Source organism: Pinus tabuliformis, chromosome 3_2 (assembly GCF_031772625.1).
Source record: "Pinus tabuliformis cultivar Carrire ecotype Pingquan chromosome 3_2, CPIR1, whole genome shotgun sequence".
Lineage (NCBI taxonomy): Eukaryota > Viridiplantae > Streptophyta > Pinopsida > Pinales > Pinaceae > Pinus > Pinus tabuliformis.
The window spans coordinates 62,755,812-62,772,103 of NC_142302.1; positions in this window are offsets into that span (position 1 = coordinate 62,755,812).

Consider the following 16,292-nt stretch of genomic DNA (forward strand, 5'->3'; position numbering starts at 1 on the left):
CCTAGGAATAAACTTAATATTAAGTGCTTGAAATGAAGATATAAGCCACCATACCTCTTGTTGATAACTTTTAAGATTAGGTGAAACATAGTGAATTGTTTTCGGTACTTGATGCATGACCATATCTAAGTCGCTTATACCTTTAAAACCGTTACCTTGAGGTTGATGGATTTCTTTAATCCATGTATGAGTGCTTAATATTCTGCAACGTTATTCATGCACTCAAACTCCAATCGGTATGAAATTAGATATTTGTTCTTTTGAGGGTTAATCGGATGCAGCCAGCTCCAATGCCCTCCTGTGCCTTGGAACCATCAAAATACGAAATCCAAATGTTAGTAGCAACTAGGTTAGTTTCTAGACTAATAATATTTACATCTATAATACAGGGGTCATTATCACAAGTTGGAGTTCAAGGAAGGAGTTCCAACTGGATGTTTGGTCGTACTGAACATGGTTACGCAAGATAACATCCAAGGTCGGTTTCTAAAAAGCAATTTTCGAATATATCTTGCACAAAGCTAATTGGATCATTGTGTGCTTCAAACGATGTGACAATATACTTCATTAATGACTCACCATCAACTCGAATCTGATTGTTTTTTCCCTTGTAAGGAAGCCATAATGGGACTAGTCTGTGGCAAAATAACCTTAGAACTTGCTAGACCAATCTCTACTTAAAAGTAACCCATAGGCCTTCGGGGTTTCCACAATAAAAATGTCAATGCATCGGTGAACTCTATGATCAGAGGATAAACAAATTATAACATTATTTAATTCACCAATTTCCTGCACTTGTGATCTATCTAATCGTATGATTCTAGCGTTAGTCTTTTCCCATTTTGCATTAATTTTCTTAGCAATAGATAGAGGCATAACATTCATGGATGCACCAGAATGAACAAGGAAATTATGGTAGTTGAATATTTCAAAAGTTAGCTGCATTGACAACAAATTCAAGTATAGTATTAGAATTACTGAACAAAGCTTTGGAAGTAGTAGCTATCTTACTTGACGAAGGCTTGGATGATAAATTCCCATTCGCCCGCCAATTTTTCTAGCTCATAAATGGAAATGTTAGCACATGCTTTCTTCATGTATTTGAGAACTTGGTAGTCAATATTTCACACTACATCTTCATCCTTGGCAGGTTGTACCGGAGTGGTGGGTGGTGAAGATTTATTTGACGCCCCATGGATGATATAATTGTTCTTACTATTCTTGTGTAACATCCCTTACCTGCCCAATTGAATGTCCTTACCTTAACTTAATACAAGGCTATAACAAATAAAGAAAGGCTGGGTAAATTATAATTAGGATGAAGTAATTAAAGTAAGGGTGTGATCCTTTCTTTTCTCTGACTGAATCGTGTAGCTATGAAAATTGGAACACATACATACACCTTTGGAAGTAACCGGCACATGGTTGAGTATATTTTCCTTTCTTATCACACATTGTTGGTTCTAGAACCGGTCTTGGGAAGAAGACATATGGTTGGAAGTAAAGGAGAAGGAGGCCAAAATGCACAACTTGGATTGGCTTACAAGGATAATGAGTAATGCCTGGGTTAGGGACATAGGTACGACATCTTTGTTGGTTTAGAGAGGCTGGAATCTAACTAAAATTCGTATAGGAGAAAAAGAGAGGAAGTCAAGCAAGGAAGAACATAGAGAAACTGATAAGAAGAGACAATGGAAGCGTAGTGAAGGAGGAAAGAAGGAACCAGTAGAATGCAAAACTAGGAGAGCAAGTTGTTGAAAATAGCAACAAGAAATGCTAAAAATAGTGCTGCTATAAATAGCATTTCGGGATACATTCCAATTTTAGTTAGTCCTTGAACTAAAATTGAGAATTAAAGTTCGAATTTGATCTTAGCAGTTGTTTGAAAAATAATTAATTAATTCATCTTGAGTTAATTAGCTGTAGAAAATCAAACATGAAGTCTATGTGAAGACATGCAACAGTTTCCCCTTTGATTGAGGAAGTTATCCCTTGATTAAGGAGATCAGGACGAGTTGTACTTTGAGTTGTAATTAGTTAGCTCAGTTAACTGAGTTAAGTCCAGTTAGATTAGTTCTAACAGTTTGTGGAACTGATTGTGAGTTCAATTAGTTAATTCATGCATGCATGTAACTGTTGTGCTTTAGATAACTGAATATTATCTCATAAATAACTCATGCATGTCACTTTAGTTAGAGACCCAGTTGAGATCAGATGATGGGACAATGTACTATCAGATGCAGGAATATTCCATTGAGGATATCTCTTGCATGTAGAAGGAATTCATTCCTTGGAGATTGTGCAGTTAATTCTGAGCTTGATGAGTTGTGTGAGAGGTTAATTCACACAGGTGGCAGCCAAAGGACCCAGGAGAAACTGCGCAAAGAAATAGGAGGCTTGGAGGACTGAGGGAAGGCATATGATGTGTCTATTCAGTCTATGAGAAACATTGATGGATTGTACTGAGAGATGGATAGCTTGTGAGCTAAAGCTTTGTGTAATCAAGACATATTTCCACTTGTATGATAATACAGAGATCGGGGTTTTCAGCTAAGGCTTTCCCTAGAGTATTCTTCTGTGTTCATGTGTGATTGCTTTCTCATTCTCTGTTATATGTGTTCTATTTGATCTTGCTCAAAATCGATTAAGCTTCCGCAAGTTTGTTTGTAGAAGTAGATCAAGTATTTTGCTTTAGTATATTGCATAATCTGTTGATCTACAGTGGGAAATTCTACATGGTATCAGAGCAAAGGTGATCAAAGAGAAGAAAAATATACAAAGAAGGGAGAAGTTCAAAGTTTGAAATTCCTGATTATAGAATTCGAATTCTTATCACATCTCAAATTTCACCAATGGCGTTCAACGGTTTGAGACTTGAGTATGCCCTTGATGGTAGCTCAAATTATATAGCCTGGAAGGATCGCATGGAAGTGGTATTAGAGGACAACGGTCTAAAGGACTTCATTGATCAATAAGTCCCCAAGCCAACAACAGCTAATTCCCAAGAATTGACGGAATGGAAGAAATGTGTGGCTAGAGCGAGGAGAATCCTTCTGGAGGGAGTTCGAGACCACATAGTCTCGAGTCTCCATGGGAAGGAGACACCATTTTCAATGTGGAAAAAATTGAAAGATCTATATCAGAACAACAACGATCAGAGGAAGCTGGCGCTGAAAGACAAGCTTCAAAAAATCAAGTGTGAAAAGGGCGACACGATCTCTACATATCTGAACAAGCTCACCACCTGCAGGGATGAGCTTGGAAGTGTAGGGATCACAACAGCCGATGATGACATGGTGAGTCTTGCTCTCCTTGGTCTTCCTAAGAGCTGGCATAGCTACCAAGACTCGGTAAATGGAAGAGAGAAACTGCCAGATTGGGAACGACTTTGGTCGGATCTGATGCAGGAGGAGATAAGGAGAAGCACCAGAGATGGATCTTCATCAAAGCAAGATGATGAAGAAAATATAGCCTTAGTGAGTAAGGCGAGGAAAAGGAAAGGGAAGGCGTCCCATTCCAAATCCAATTCTTCCCATGGTGGGAAGAGGATTAACAAATCGAAAATGAGATGATTTCATTGTCATGAGGTGGGCCATTATGCTACGAATTGTCCAGAGAAGAAATCCAAGAAGGGATCCTCGAAGGGATCAGATGGTGAGGCACTGGCCTCATAGTTCGAATTGGATTTCTCCCTCATCACATGCATGGTTTCATCGATGGTGGGATGTGTTTGGTACCTGGACAGTGGAGCTTCATTCCACATGACCGGCGACAAGAATCTTTTCAGTACCTTAGAGGAGAAGGATCTCCAGATGCGGATCGAGATGGGCGATGATGGAAAGTACCGTGTTTCAGGTGAATGTACGATTGTGTTTCATAGGGAGCATGGAGTTCCTCTCACCTTGACTGATGTAAATTATGTACTGGGTCTGAAGAAGAATCTTGTGTCCGTCGCTATGCTGGAAGACAAAGGCTATGATGTAGTCTTTAGCAAAGGAAAGGCATTCCTGAGGCATATCAGCACTGGATAGACCAAGAGGATTGGGATTCGAGTAAAGAATCTCTACAAGCTGGAGGTAGACGACTGTGCTGCATTAAGTTCCAAAGCTGAGTTGGTGCAAAGCCAAGATGTTGGCGAGCTATGGCATAGAGGATTGGGCCACTTACACCATGGGGCCTTGAAGATCATCAGTAGATTTCTACCGGACTTCCCAAGGGAAAATTGGAGCAAATGGATACATGCAAAGGTTGTACCTTGGGTAAGTATGCGAAATCTTCCTTTCAGGATCGAGACAGTAGAGCTGGAGCAATTCTGGAGCGAGTTCACACAGATGTGTGTGGACCATTCTCTACAGCCTCCACTGCTAAACAAAGGTACCATGTTATTTTTATTGATGGTTTTTCTCGTAGATGTTGGATCTACTTTATGCATAAGAAGGATCAGACCTTCTCAAGGTTTTGTGAGTTGAAAGCCTTGGCAGAGAAAGAATCTGGAAAGAAAATAAGGGCCTTGCATAGCATCAATGGTGGAGAGTATGTCTCCCAACAGTTTAAGGAATTCTGCGCAGCAGAAGGAATTAAACAGGAGTTGATGACACCCCATAACCCACAGCAGAATAGGGTGGCTGAAAGGAAGAACATATCTATTATGGGAGCAGCTTGAGCGATGCTGCATGACCAAAGCCTACCACTTGATTTGTGGGATGAGGCATGAAATACAACAATATACTTGCAGAATAGAAGCCTGCATTGTATACTGGGAATGAAGACACCTATGGAGGCCTTTTCTGGGAAGAGACCAGATGTCAGTCACTTCAGGATCTTTGGATCATCGGTTTATTGCCATGTGACCAAAGATGCCCAAAAGAAGCTAGATCCAACAACTGAGTTGGGAGTACTTGTGGGGTACGCTGATACACCCCACAACTATCGGGTGTTCTTGCCTACCAGTGAGAGGAAAATGGTACGTAGAGATTTGGAGTTTTATGAGTAGAAAGCCATGCGAGTATCACTTGAAAGGGAGCTCAAGTTGCATGCGGAGGAGGAACTTTCAGTTCCTAAGGATGAGGAGCCTCAGACTGATGCGGAGTAGCCGCATGCAGAGGATGCGGGAGTGTAGACATCCACTCATTCAGAGTCTTTCAGAAATGGGTGGAAACGCTCAAGGGACACTGACAGGTTGATGCTGGATGCGAGAGAGAATGTGGGACAACCATCTTCTCAGCATAGACAGAGGAGGTCACCCGAGCGGTACACTGGTTACATGGCCCTGGTTGGGGAGTGTGTAAGACCAAACCTTCTTCATTCGAGGTAGTAGTGCAACAACTAGTCTGGGTTGATGCAATGGTGGAGGAGTACGACTCCATCATTCAGAACTGTGTTTGGGATGTTGTCCCAAGACCGGAGGACAAGTCAGTGGTGAGTTCCTGATGGCTTTACAAGGTAAAGCAGGCAGCTGATGGTAGTGTTGAGAAACATAAGGCAAGGTTTGTTTCCCGTGGTTTATCACAGGTCGAGGGGATCAACTACGATGATAATTTTGCTCCTGTAGCAAGGTACTCATCTATCAAATCGATGTTGGCACTATCAGCTCAGATGGGTTGGAAGATCCATCAAATGGATGTGAAGACTGCGTTCCTCAATGGGAAGATTGAGGAAGAGGTGTACATTGAGCAATCAGAAGGTTTTGAGACCTTTGATCGTGAGTCGCATGTGTGCTGACTCAAGAGGGCTTTGTATGGGCTGAAGGTAAGCCATTGATCATTGTTCTTTATGTTGATGATCTGATTTTGACAGGTGATGATCAGTTGATCAAGTCTTGCAAGGAGGACCTTGCAAAAGAGTTCGAAATGAAAGACATGGGTCTTATGCACTACTTTCTAGGCATGGAAGTGTGGCATAAGGATGGGGAAGTGTTTGTGTCTCAAGGCAAGTATGCCAATGAGATACTTAGGCAATTCCACATGGAGAAGTGCAAGCCCATGCAGACTCCTCTAGCTGGTAACTGGAGGAAGGAGGATGCTACTTCAGGTGAGGTAGTAGCTGCTACTCTTTATCGGCAACTTGTGGGTTCACTGATGTATCTAGTGAACACATGACCAGATTTGTGCTTTGCGGTGAACTAGCTGAGTCAAGCTATGGTTCAGCCTACCAAGCTATTTTGGAAGGCAACGAAGCATGTGCTGAGATACCTCAGAGGCACATCCCAGTATGGATTGTGGTATAGACAAACAGAGGGAGTGAAGCTTCAGGGCTTCACAGATGTAGATTGGGTAGGGAGTCCATTAGACCAGAAGAGCACTTCAGGAGGAAAATTCAACCTTGGTTCAGCTGTAGTTTCTTGGTACAACAGGAAACAAAGGTCAGTTTCCTTAGCTCAGCAGAGTCTGGATACACGGTTTCTAGTTAGGCAGCGTGTGAGGCCATTTGGATGCGGAAGATTCTAGTTGGATTGTTTGGTCAGAGGATGGATCCAACAATGATCTACTGCAATAATCAGAGTTGTATCAAACTCTCTGAGAATCCATTATTTCATGACAGGTCCAAGCACATCGATATCCAGTATCATCATCTTCGAGACTGTGTGGTGAAGAGGATCATGTTGTTGCTGTATGTTTCGACTGAGGAATAAGATGCAAATATTTTGACTAAGGCATTGTCAAAATGCAAGTTCGAGTTCCACAGAGACAGGATTGGGGTGACTGATAATCCCTTTCTTGTTGAGAGGGAGTGTTGAAAATAGCAACAAGAAATTCTAAAAATAGAAGTGCTAAAAATAACAATGTTATAAATAACTTTCGGGATACATTCCAATTTTAGTTAGTCCCTGAACTAAAATTGAGAATTAAAATTCGAATTTGATCTTAGCAGTTGTTTGAAAAATAATTAATTAATTCATCTTGAGTTAATTAGTTGTAGAAAATCAAACATGAAGTCTATGTGAAGACATGCAACAGTTTCCCCTTTGATTGAGGAAGTTATCCCTTGATTAAGGAGATCAAGATGAGTTGTACTTTGATTTGTAATTAGTTAGCTTAGTTAAGTCCAATTAGATTAGTTCCAACAGTTTGTGGAACTGATTGTGAGTTCAGTTAGTTAATGCATGCATGCACGTAACTGCTGCACTTCAGATAACTGAATATTATCTCATAAATAACTCATGCATGTTAGTTCAGTCAGAGACCCAGTTGAGATCAGATGATGGGACAATGTACTATCAGTTGCAGGAATATTCCATTGAGGATATCTCTTGCATGCAGAAGGAATTCATTCCTTGGAGATTGCGCAGTTACTTCTGAGCTTGATGAGTTGTGTGAGAGGTTAATTCACACAGGTGGTAGCCAGAGGACCCAGGAGAAACTGTGCAAGGAAATAGGAGGCTTGGAGTACTGAGGGAAGGCATATGTTGTGTCTATTCAGTTTATGAGCAGCATTGAGGGATTGTACTGAGAGCTGGATAGCTTGTGAACTAAAGCTTTGTGTAATCTGGACATATTTCCACTTGTATGATAATACAGAGATCGAGGTTTTTAGCTGAGGCTTTCCCCAGAGTATTCTTCTATGTTCATGTGTGATTGCTTTCTCATTCTCTGTTATATGTGTTCTATTTGATCTTGCTCAAAATCGATTAAGCTTCCGCAAGTTTGTTTGTAGAAGTAGATCAAGTATTTTGATTTAGTGTATTGCATAATATGTTGATCTACAGCGGGAAATTCTACACAAGTTAGCATTAAAAATTAATCATCTGAGGCATTCACTGCAAAGGAAGGTGATACACAAGTGCAGGTTCATGTGGTCGACATCACAAGGGTTGCAGGGGACCTACAATGCTAGAGGAGATAAGGAAAGTGCATAGGTTAGGAAGCAGCAGGATAGACCTATGTGACTTAGAGGGTCACAACACTAGAGGTGACTCAGACCCTTGATATTTACCAGCTCATTAAAATAAAAAAGGCATGTTGATTGATACATAAAACCTTTTATGTGATTTCTATTGCTTATCCTATTCTCGACATCATTCTTGTTGCTTATATTAGTTTTGGCATTGTCCTGGTTGCTTATACACATTCTGTAAATGGATGATGGAATTACTAAACTCTTTGTGCATAGAAAGATCCTTCAGTAATGTTAATGAATGGGTTATTATATGTCGTAGTGTGCTATGACTTAGCTGGCATTAATTTCCTTAGGGCAGAAAGTTTGCAGCCATTCTGTTGGCTAGTCACTTATAGCAGGTGAAATGTGAGAATATCTGGGATAACTCTCATGTCCCAAAACAATGTAAAATAACTTTGGAACCCTTTGTCTTCCATTAAGAATAGTTATGGTTTGGTTCTCAAGGGTTCTTAACTAGATTGAGGGTGGAGGATTATACTTTGCAATCCCTCATCATCTAATGGGTGGATACCTTTCAGTGGAGGCCTACATTAGTTTCCATTGCTGAATAATCAAATTTAGTGCCCTATGGATTCCCAACATAAGGTGGAGGTACTAAAGCTACAATTTCAGGGTGGAGAAATTCTCTGAAATCCTTGAAGGATGGAGAAAATCTCAGGAATCCTTGATTTAGGTGAGCATGGATAAATTTCTTCTTAGGAATTCCTTCAATGGTTGATGGGTGGAGGAGGATTTCCTCTTGAACTCCGATATAAGCTTACATATATAGGTAGGGGAGAGGTGGAAAATGCCTTTGCAATCCCTAGTCTTGTCCTAAGCTAGGTGGTGGGAGCTAACCTCTGGGTAGACTATCAATAGTTGGGAGGAGAGTTAGGGACCTTATTTTAGTACCAACCTAGTTTACATAGATTTAAACACCACAATGAATGTGAATCGCTTGGAATATTTACCAATACTTAATGTGATTACTACTTGCATAGTAGAGGGTGATCTCATGAATTTTGAGATTCATGAATGAGGTTATACATTTAAGTATTGTTGTAAACTATTAGCCAAATATAAATATGCTTGTTGGTTGATATATAAACTTGCTACAAGGCCTTAAGTCTCATCGAGCTTAGGCCACCAGGCACTGTGAAGTACTGGTACTGTAAACGGCCTCATGATTCAAGTAAATTGGTTGTGGTTCACTATGACTCTATTCCAGGCAATTCCCTTGCTTAAGCTCCATTTCTATATGTTAATTACAATAGATTAGTGTAGCTTTCCCTGGTGTTCTCTTAATTCATTCTAGTGGACTTATGCCTTCACTAAACACTACGAAACTATTGGAAAGAAGGAAGTTTATACTGAATTAGTTACAATAAATATATTCTAGTTTTCTTACCTAGATAGTAAGAGACAATTGTGACGACATGCAGTTCCTGTAACTTCTAATGATAATGTATGTTGTTTTTCCATAATGTATAATCCATGTGTGAATGTTTAAGTAAAATAAAGGTGCCATGACATTTGGGTAATTGGCACTTATTATTTCTCTTTTTCTACACCCTGCCGATATGTAAAGTTACACGTTGTTTCATTTAATTAACTGTTACTTTACAATGATGAATATTTGATTGTGATGTCCTTACATTAAGTATAAAGTCATTCTAACTTCAGGCATAAAGTTTTGATGGTAGATGGATTGTCTTTAAATTAGTAGCAACCCTTATTTCACTAATAGGTAGTACATAATGTTACAATGGTTTGTTGATCAGAAAAACAAAACAAAAAAGACTTGGTCGCATTTATCTATTGATATCATAATTAAGCATCTATTTTATGTGTTATGATAAATTGTGTTGCATGCTTGGTAAGATTCCCATTGATCTTGTACACTTACATTTGCAATGAAAGGATATAAACATGTAATTTAATATTATGATTAATGATTGTTTGCTGCCATTAACTAGGCTCCCAAATTTGTACTACTAGACCAAGCCTTTATAAGGGAATTAGTAACAATATCAAGGATTTTATCCTCCTAATATTGCCAATGACATGTGGCAAACTTGCTTAAGATAAAAGTCATTCACACAGATTTGATGTCTGAAAATATACTTTTATTTGTTCAGATCCATTGAAGGTTCCTAGATTGCTGGTATGTTGTTTATGATTGATATTGAAATGGCTGGCATAGCGTATCAATCGATAATCAAGCTTGTATTGGAGTAGATATTGTCTCAAATGTTGGAAATACTGAGAGGGGGGTGAATCACTATTTCGTAGCAATTAACACTTTATTAGTCCTTTTCAGAACATTTGTTAATCTTCAACAATATTATTATTTTTCAGTATCAGATAACAAAACTAGTAAATAACACCATACAACAATACATAGAGATAGAGATAATAGAGAATATTTTTAGGTGGAAAACCCCCTCTGGGTCAAAAACCGTCGAATGATTCTTAGTAATTGTCTTCTCCCTTTTAGAAGAAAACAATTACATCAAGTTTTCATCTACAATTGAAGGAGACCACAACCCCCCTGATTTACAAGCTACAACCTGTAGGACACTACTACACCCTAATACCATGCTGCAACCGGAGGGACGCCCCAACACCCTATGAGTTAGGCCACAACTTGACGAGTGCCCCAACACTCTGTTTATTAGATGCAGTCGAAAGGATGCTTCATATCCATGTAATTTATCAGCCCCAAATTAAAGGTTGCCCCAATGCCCTGTGCAGGCTATGACCTTCCCTAGCACCATCGTACTTCCCTAAAGTGTTATAAAGCCACAACCTGAAGGTGACTCCAATCACCCTAAAGAGTCGGAAAACCACATTTCACAATTTTTAGACTAGATCCCCCAATGCTCTGAATAAATATAAGAATTTGGTAAATAAGGTGTTGCTACATTGATCATGGCAACCTCACTACACAACGTTGCTCTAACTGATCATTGACCAATGTACAATATTTTCCAAGCTTATTACTACATAATGCTACTCAAACTAATCATTGCACTATGCTACACATCAAACCCTGACTATAAATTCTTCCAAATCAACTGACAATTGTACAATCTGAGCATATCTAATCACTGTACAAACTACTACCACTGACCACTGCACATCACTAAACTGTTCATGAATGAATAAGAGTTCAAATGCTCACAACGATGGCTTCCAACATCACTGAATCAAGCTACTAATGCTCCTGTAAATATCAAGCACTAATGTCCAATGATGGCACAATATTAGATGCCTTAGGTCATCCCTATGACCCTCTTGCAACTGTTTCAAGCTATGCCCAAGAAGGGCTACCAACATATGTATTTTCACTGTTGATCACTATTCATACACTGTTATCCATCTTTACGTCAATAAGTTGTACAACAAGATGATATTTCCCTCAAAGACCTGCTACCTTGTAAGGCCACGGTTATGTCACTAAGACAATACATCCCTTAGGTCATCACTATAAGATACCTAATACATGTTCCTAGGTCATCCTAGTCTATGTCAAGAATAGGTTAAATATAGTCAATAGATCAGGTCATTATTATTTCTTATCAAGTCAATATTTAGAATTATGGTCAAGTCTTTCAATGTTACATCAATTGAAATCTAACAATCAAAATTTCAAATTATATCATAGTTACATCAAGGACTGTATATCAAGTCAAGTCAAGTTAGTATGTCAAATCACAGTTAAAATAGTTCCATCGTCAACCATATGTCTTTGGAAATCTATTGAAATCACTACTTAAGATTCCTTTTCTGAGGTCATTGTAGATGTACAATCTCATAATTCATTGTCAAGGCTTTAAGTTTGTCATGTCAGGTCACTATCCAATGCTCTGAAAACACAAGCAATGTCAAACCACTATCAAGTTATCTTGTGTGAAATTTAGTCACTTTGTCAAGGCAATCCAAATACTGTTACTGCCATATATATTATAGATGAACTAATTTCCAACAAGGATCCTATAATTCATACAATCAATCCAATAAGGTCAAGTTTCTATCTAACTGTTGTTATACCATGAGAGATATTGTCAAGTCACTTGTAGGCTTGTATGACCATACCGTGTCTCAAGTAATTGTCTTAAATTATTGTCAAGTATACATGTTGCTAAGTGTCCCTAAGATCACTTTAAATGTAATATCAAATTTTAATTTATGGTCAAGTTCATCAAATTATGTCACTGTCATAACACACAGGGGCTGGAAATCAATATCAAGTTATTGTCTTTTAATGCTACCTTCAAACAAGAATACCATAAAAAATCAACAATGTAATGACTATGTGTCAATGCCAAGGTCAACAACCAATTTTATCTTTGTTTCAATATGTCATATATGGTAAATGCACAATCCTAGAATCACAATCTAAAAGTCTTTCTTTGACTTCACTGCCCTAGGATTAGTCATAGAAGGGAGGCCTAAAGTCTTGTAGCAACACAACATAGGAATCTTAATTACACAGATTTGTACAAAAGTAATTCTAGGATAGTCCTGAAAACTCGCTGTGATTAGGTACAAGAATAAGTTATTAGACCTCACCCTAATGAAACACAAGGAAACTTAACTTAAAAATATAAGAGGAAAGTCACATTTCCCTAACTTAAGCTTCGGTGCCTTAACAAACCTTAAATGATTCCCTAAATCATTCTTCAAGCCCTATTCCTAAAAAAAATACATAGAGAAGAAGGACCGAAGGTCCTGAAGAGTCTGCCCTAAAATATTAAAAGGCCAAGAATATAGGAGTGAAGGCCTAATAGGTTTCCCTAGTCCAAAATAAGGTCGAAACCTTGAAATTAACACCACATCAAAGGGGGCTAAAAAATGTATGCCTTAAAAGGATAATCAAAATTATGTTTGGAGAGCCTAGTCTTGGAATAAATGCCAAATGGTCTAAACAAGTTGAGATACCCAAGCCACAGGGTTTGTACACAAGAGATTTCCCAACCAAAATAAGACATAAACTCACACAAATCAATAAGAGGACTCACCTTGAAGTTTGAGTAGAAGAGGAAAATACGATCTCCAAAGTATCAACCCAAATTCAATGCCCTAGTATAAACATTTTTTGACCTCAAATCTTCTTCAACGGGCCAAAACCTTGACAATTTCAGAGCTATGCTTGTTTGAGAGTTGATGTAATTGAGAGAGGCTTTAGGTATCTTTTTTATAGTTTTTGGTTAGGTTAATATGTTGGCTTCTAAGTTGACATTGGAGGAGTCTTAAGTCTCAAGTAATTTCTTAATTATGTTAATTTAATTTATTAAGTCTTATTAAAAGGTTTTCTTATGCCCTAAGAAATGGATGTGCTAACCTTTCAGTGTGTGAGTTAGACCTGTAGGAGACATATGGGTGTATAGTGGCTTGATGCCCTTCAAAAGCATGATTTATTCACTAAACTAGACAAGAAACCCATCATAATTAATTTAGATGCCTACAACCAATAGAAACATGCCAAGCCACCACCCCTTAGGGTTTTAGCCTAGAAAGTGGGGTCTCTGACTTCAAACTCAATTATCTCTAAAACCAAGAGGATTTATGTGGTGTGCCTCATACCATCAGAAAGATCTCGATGAGCCAAATCCAATGACGCATATTTCCATGTCAAATTTAATATTTTAACCCTTCAAAAACCCTTGACAAAGTCAGGGTACATCCTTAGTCTGGGGAACTCAAACCCTAGGACTTGAGTTTTCAACCATCCAATATTGTAGGTTCCAACATGATGTAATCCAGACAATTATAAGAAGCATTCATTATCAATTCATCAATGACAAGTGTTTTAGTCAAAGTCAAAGCCATTCAAACCCCAGGGTTGACATTAATGACAACACCACCCAACAACAAATAATACAATCTTGTTCATTTCAATAACTTGCATGATTTTTGTTCAAAATCATGTGAAGGTATTTCCATATGACTTTAAAAAGGTCGCTAAGTATAGCTGTAAGCAATATTCTATGTAGTTCTCCAATTCTGGTCTATGTACAACTTTGCCTATATGTGTAGCAACCGGTGATTATACTATTGGTATTAACTCATGCATACTTCTCATAAGAAGGGTGATTTCTTACTTAAGACAGGCAGACTACTCATACTTAATACTTCCATATGAAGTTATGAATTAATTGTAAAGACGTTTTATGGGTATGTTCTTTTCCCTTGAGGAGAGTAGAACTAAATGTTTAAACTCACCAAAAAATAAGAAATCTTACCACTGTCACAATTGTACAAGGCTCTTCCATATGCAAATGAAAGTCATTTTGACTTCAGATTAAACATTTCTTGGACTACCACAGTGAGCCATGTTTCATGAAAAGAGGGACCCTCACAATGATATAACTACCAATAGGATACACTTGGAGATTGAGGAGAGATTTAAAACATTGGGAAAATCACACTATTCTACAGAGGATGTACTGCTATCTACATTTTAATGCTACTCGTGCATATTATATCTTCATCATTTATGATTGTTAGGCAGAAAATCCTAGTAATACTCCCGATTTGTTTGTATTTATCATTGAAAGGAATCATGAGAATGTATCTATCTTTCTTCATTTTTGGTGGTATACACATACGATCATTTCCTGATACATCTAGACTTTTTACTCTTTGATCTTATCAACAGTAGGAATCCATTTAATATATTTTTTTGGACACTTGGGACAACAAAGAGAATATTTAGATATAAGACTTTTGTGATCCATAATGTAGAGAGCAATCTTTCGGATTAATCACATTGTAATTAATCCGAAAGATTGCTCTCTATAAAGATAAGATGTCCAAACTAGAAATTTGCAACCTTGTCTATAAGCATAAGGTACCAATGCCACCTTACAACCACACTAATATTTCATATAAGGCGTGTTTTATGTTCATTCCACAAATATGGAAGTCACCTAAGTAAATCTTACTCCATATTTGTCCCTTAGCACGATAGTATTCCTTACTGCAAGTTTAGAAAATCTATGATAGATTAAATATATATATATATATAGATATATAGATATCTCCTAAATAAGTTGCATCACAACATCTTCTAGGAGAATATTTATACATCTTGATTATGTACCTTATGTTGGAATTTATTCTCAAATTTACATATTATTTATCCGTCTATAATGAACATGTTTTTTTTTTCTTCTAAGTAATGCTAATTCTATTAAAAAAATAGTAAAAATACACCGAGGCTCCGGCCTCTGCGATGTTGAACAGAGTTATGTCATGATTAGTCAATAAAAATTGAAACAAGACTGCCCATCAAGGGGAAACCAATCTGAGTGAACCCAAAAAAAGATGCCCACGTAGGGGTCCCAATTAAAAACCAACATAAACATCTTAGAAATTTTACCAAAATTAACCACATAGTTTGAAAAATCAATAAAAAAAGCCCCATGAATCAACGAAAAAGAAATCTGGCGTCTTGAACAACAGGCTGCATGGACCCTCTTGGGCAAGTGTTGCTTGGTGGAGGCTCTTCCACAATGAAACATCTGTACTCATCCCAGTCCTCCACCGCTGCAGACGTGCCACCAGGGATGCCCCCGTCTACTTGTGTGCCACCCAAACTGCCTTCGATTGCATGCTTGCCTCTAGAGATGTCCTCACCCTGCGGAGTGCTGTCATGGCCATCTTTGCGACCGGGCGAAGCAGACCTGCTGTCTGAGTGTTTCCGTCCGTTGATGGCTTGCTTCTCCTTTGCCTTCTTCTGCTTGCTGTTATCCTTTGTCTCTGGGACTGGGTCATGGGTCTGAGCATCCTGCTCATCCTGCGGTCGAATTTCTTCACTGAAAGCCACTGTGATAGTGGCAATGATAACAGGTCGATTCAAGGTACTGTGAAAGTGGAATTGGGTCGAGTGATGCGATAGATGAGGGGGGGTAGGGGAGTTAGTCGCTTGAGTTGTTGCGTTCATTCTGCTAGCACCATAGGCTTGGGCTCGACCTCTTCCGCTACGGGTGGTGGGATATCTGCCAGAGAAATGACCTCTGGACAGAGAAGACGAAGGGTAGGAAGAAGGGGTCGTCGACTCAGGAGGAGGCGACAAAGGGGGGGGGATGTTTCTACCGCGGCTGCTGCCTCTCTTGCTACACATCCGGTGGTGAAGACGCAGCATGGCTCTCTAGGAAAGATGGCTGTAAATGGTGTGGGCCGAGATGACAATCATGGAAAATTTTAGGGGCGAATTTTCACCCTTGGGCTAAATTAAGGGGTTTTATATTTTTATTGGGTGAATATTTTGTTGGAAATAATACTGAGAGGGAGGGTGAATCAGTATTATTAAGTCAAATATTCCTTTTTCAAAATCAACTGCTATACGCTACTTCAGTTAATTAAACCCGCGTATATACGCAACTATGCAGAATAAAACCCGCGTATAT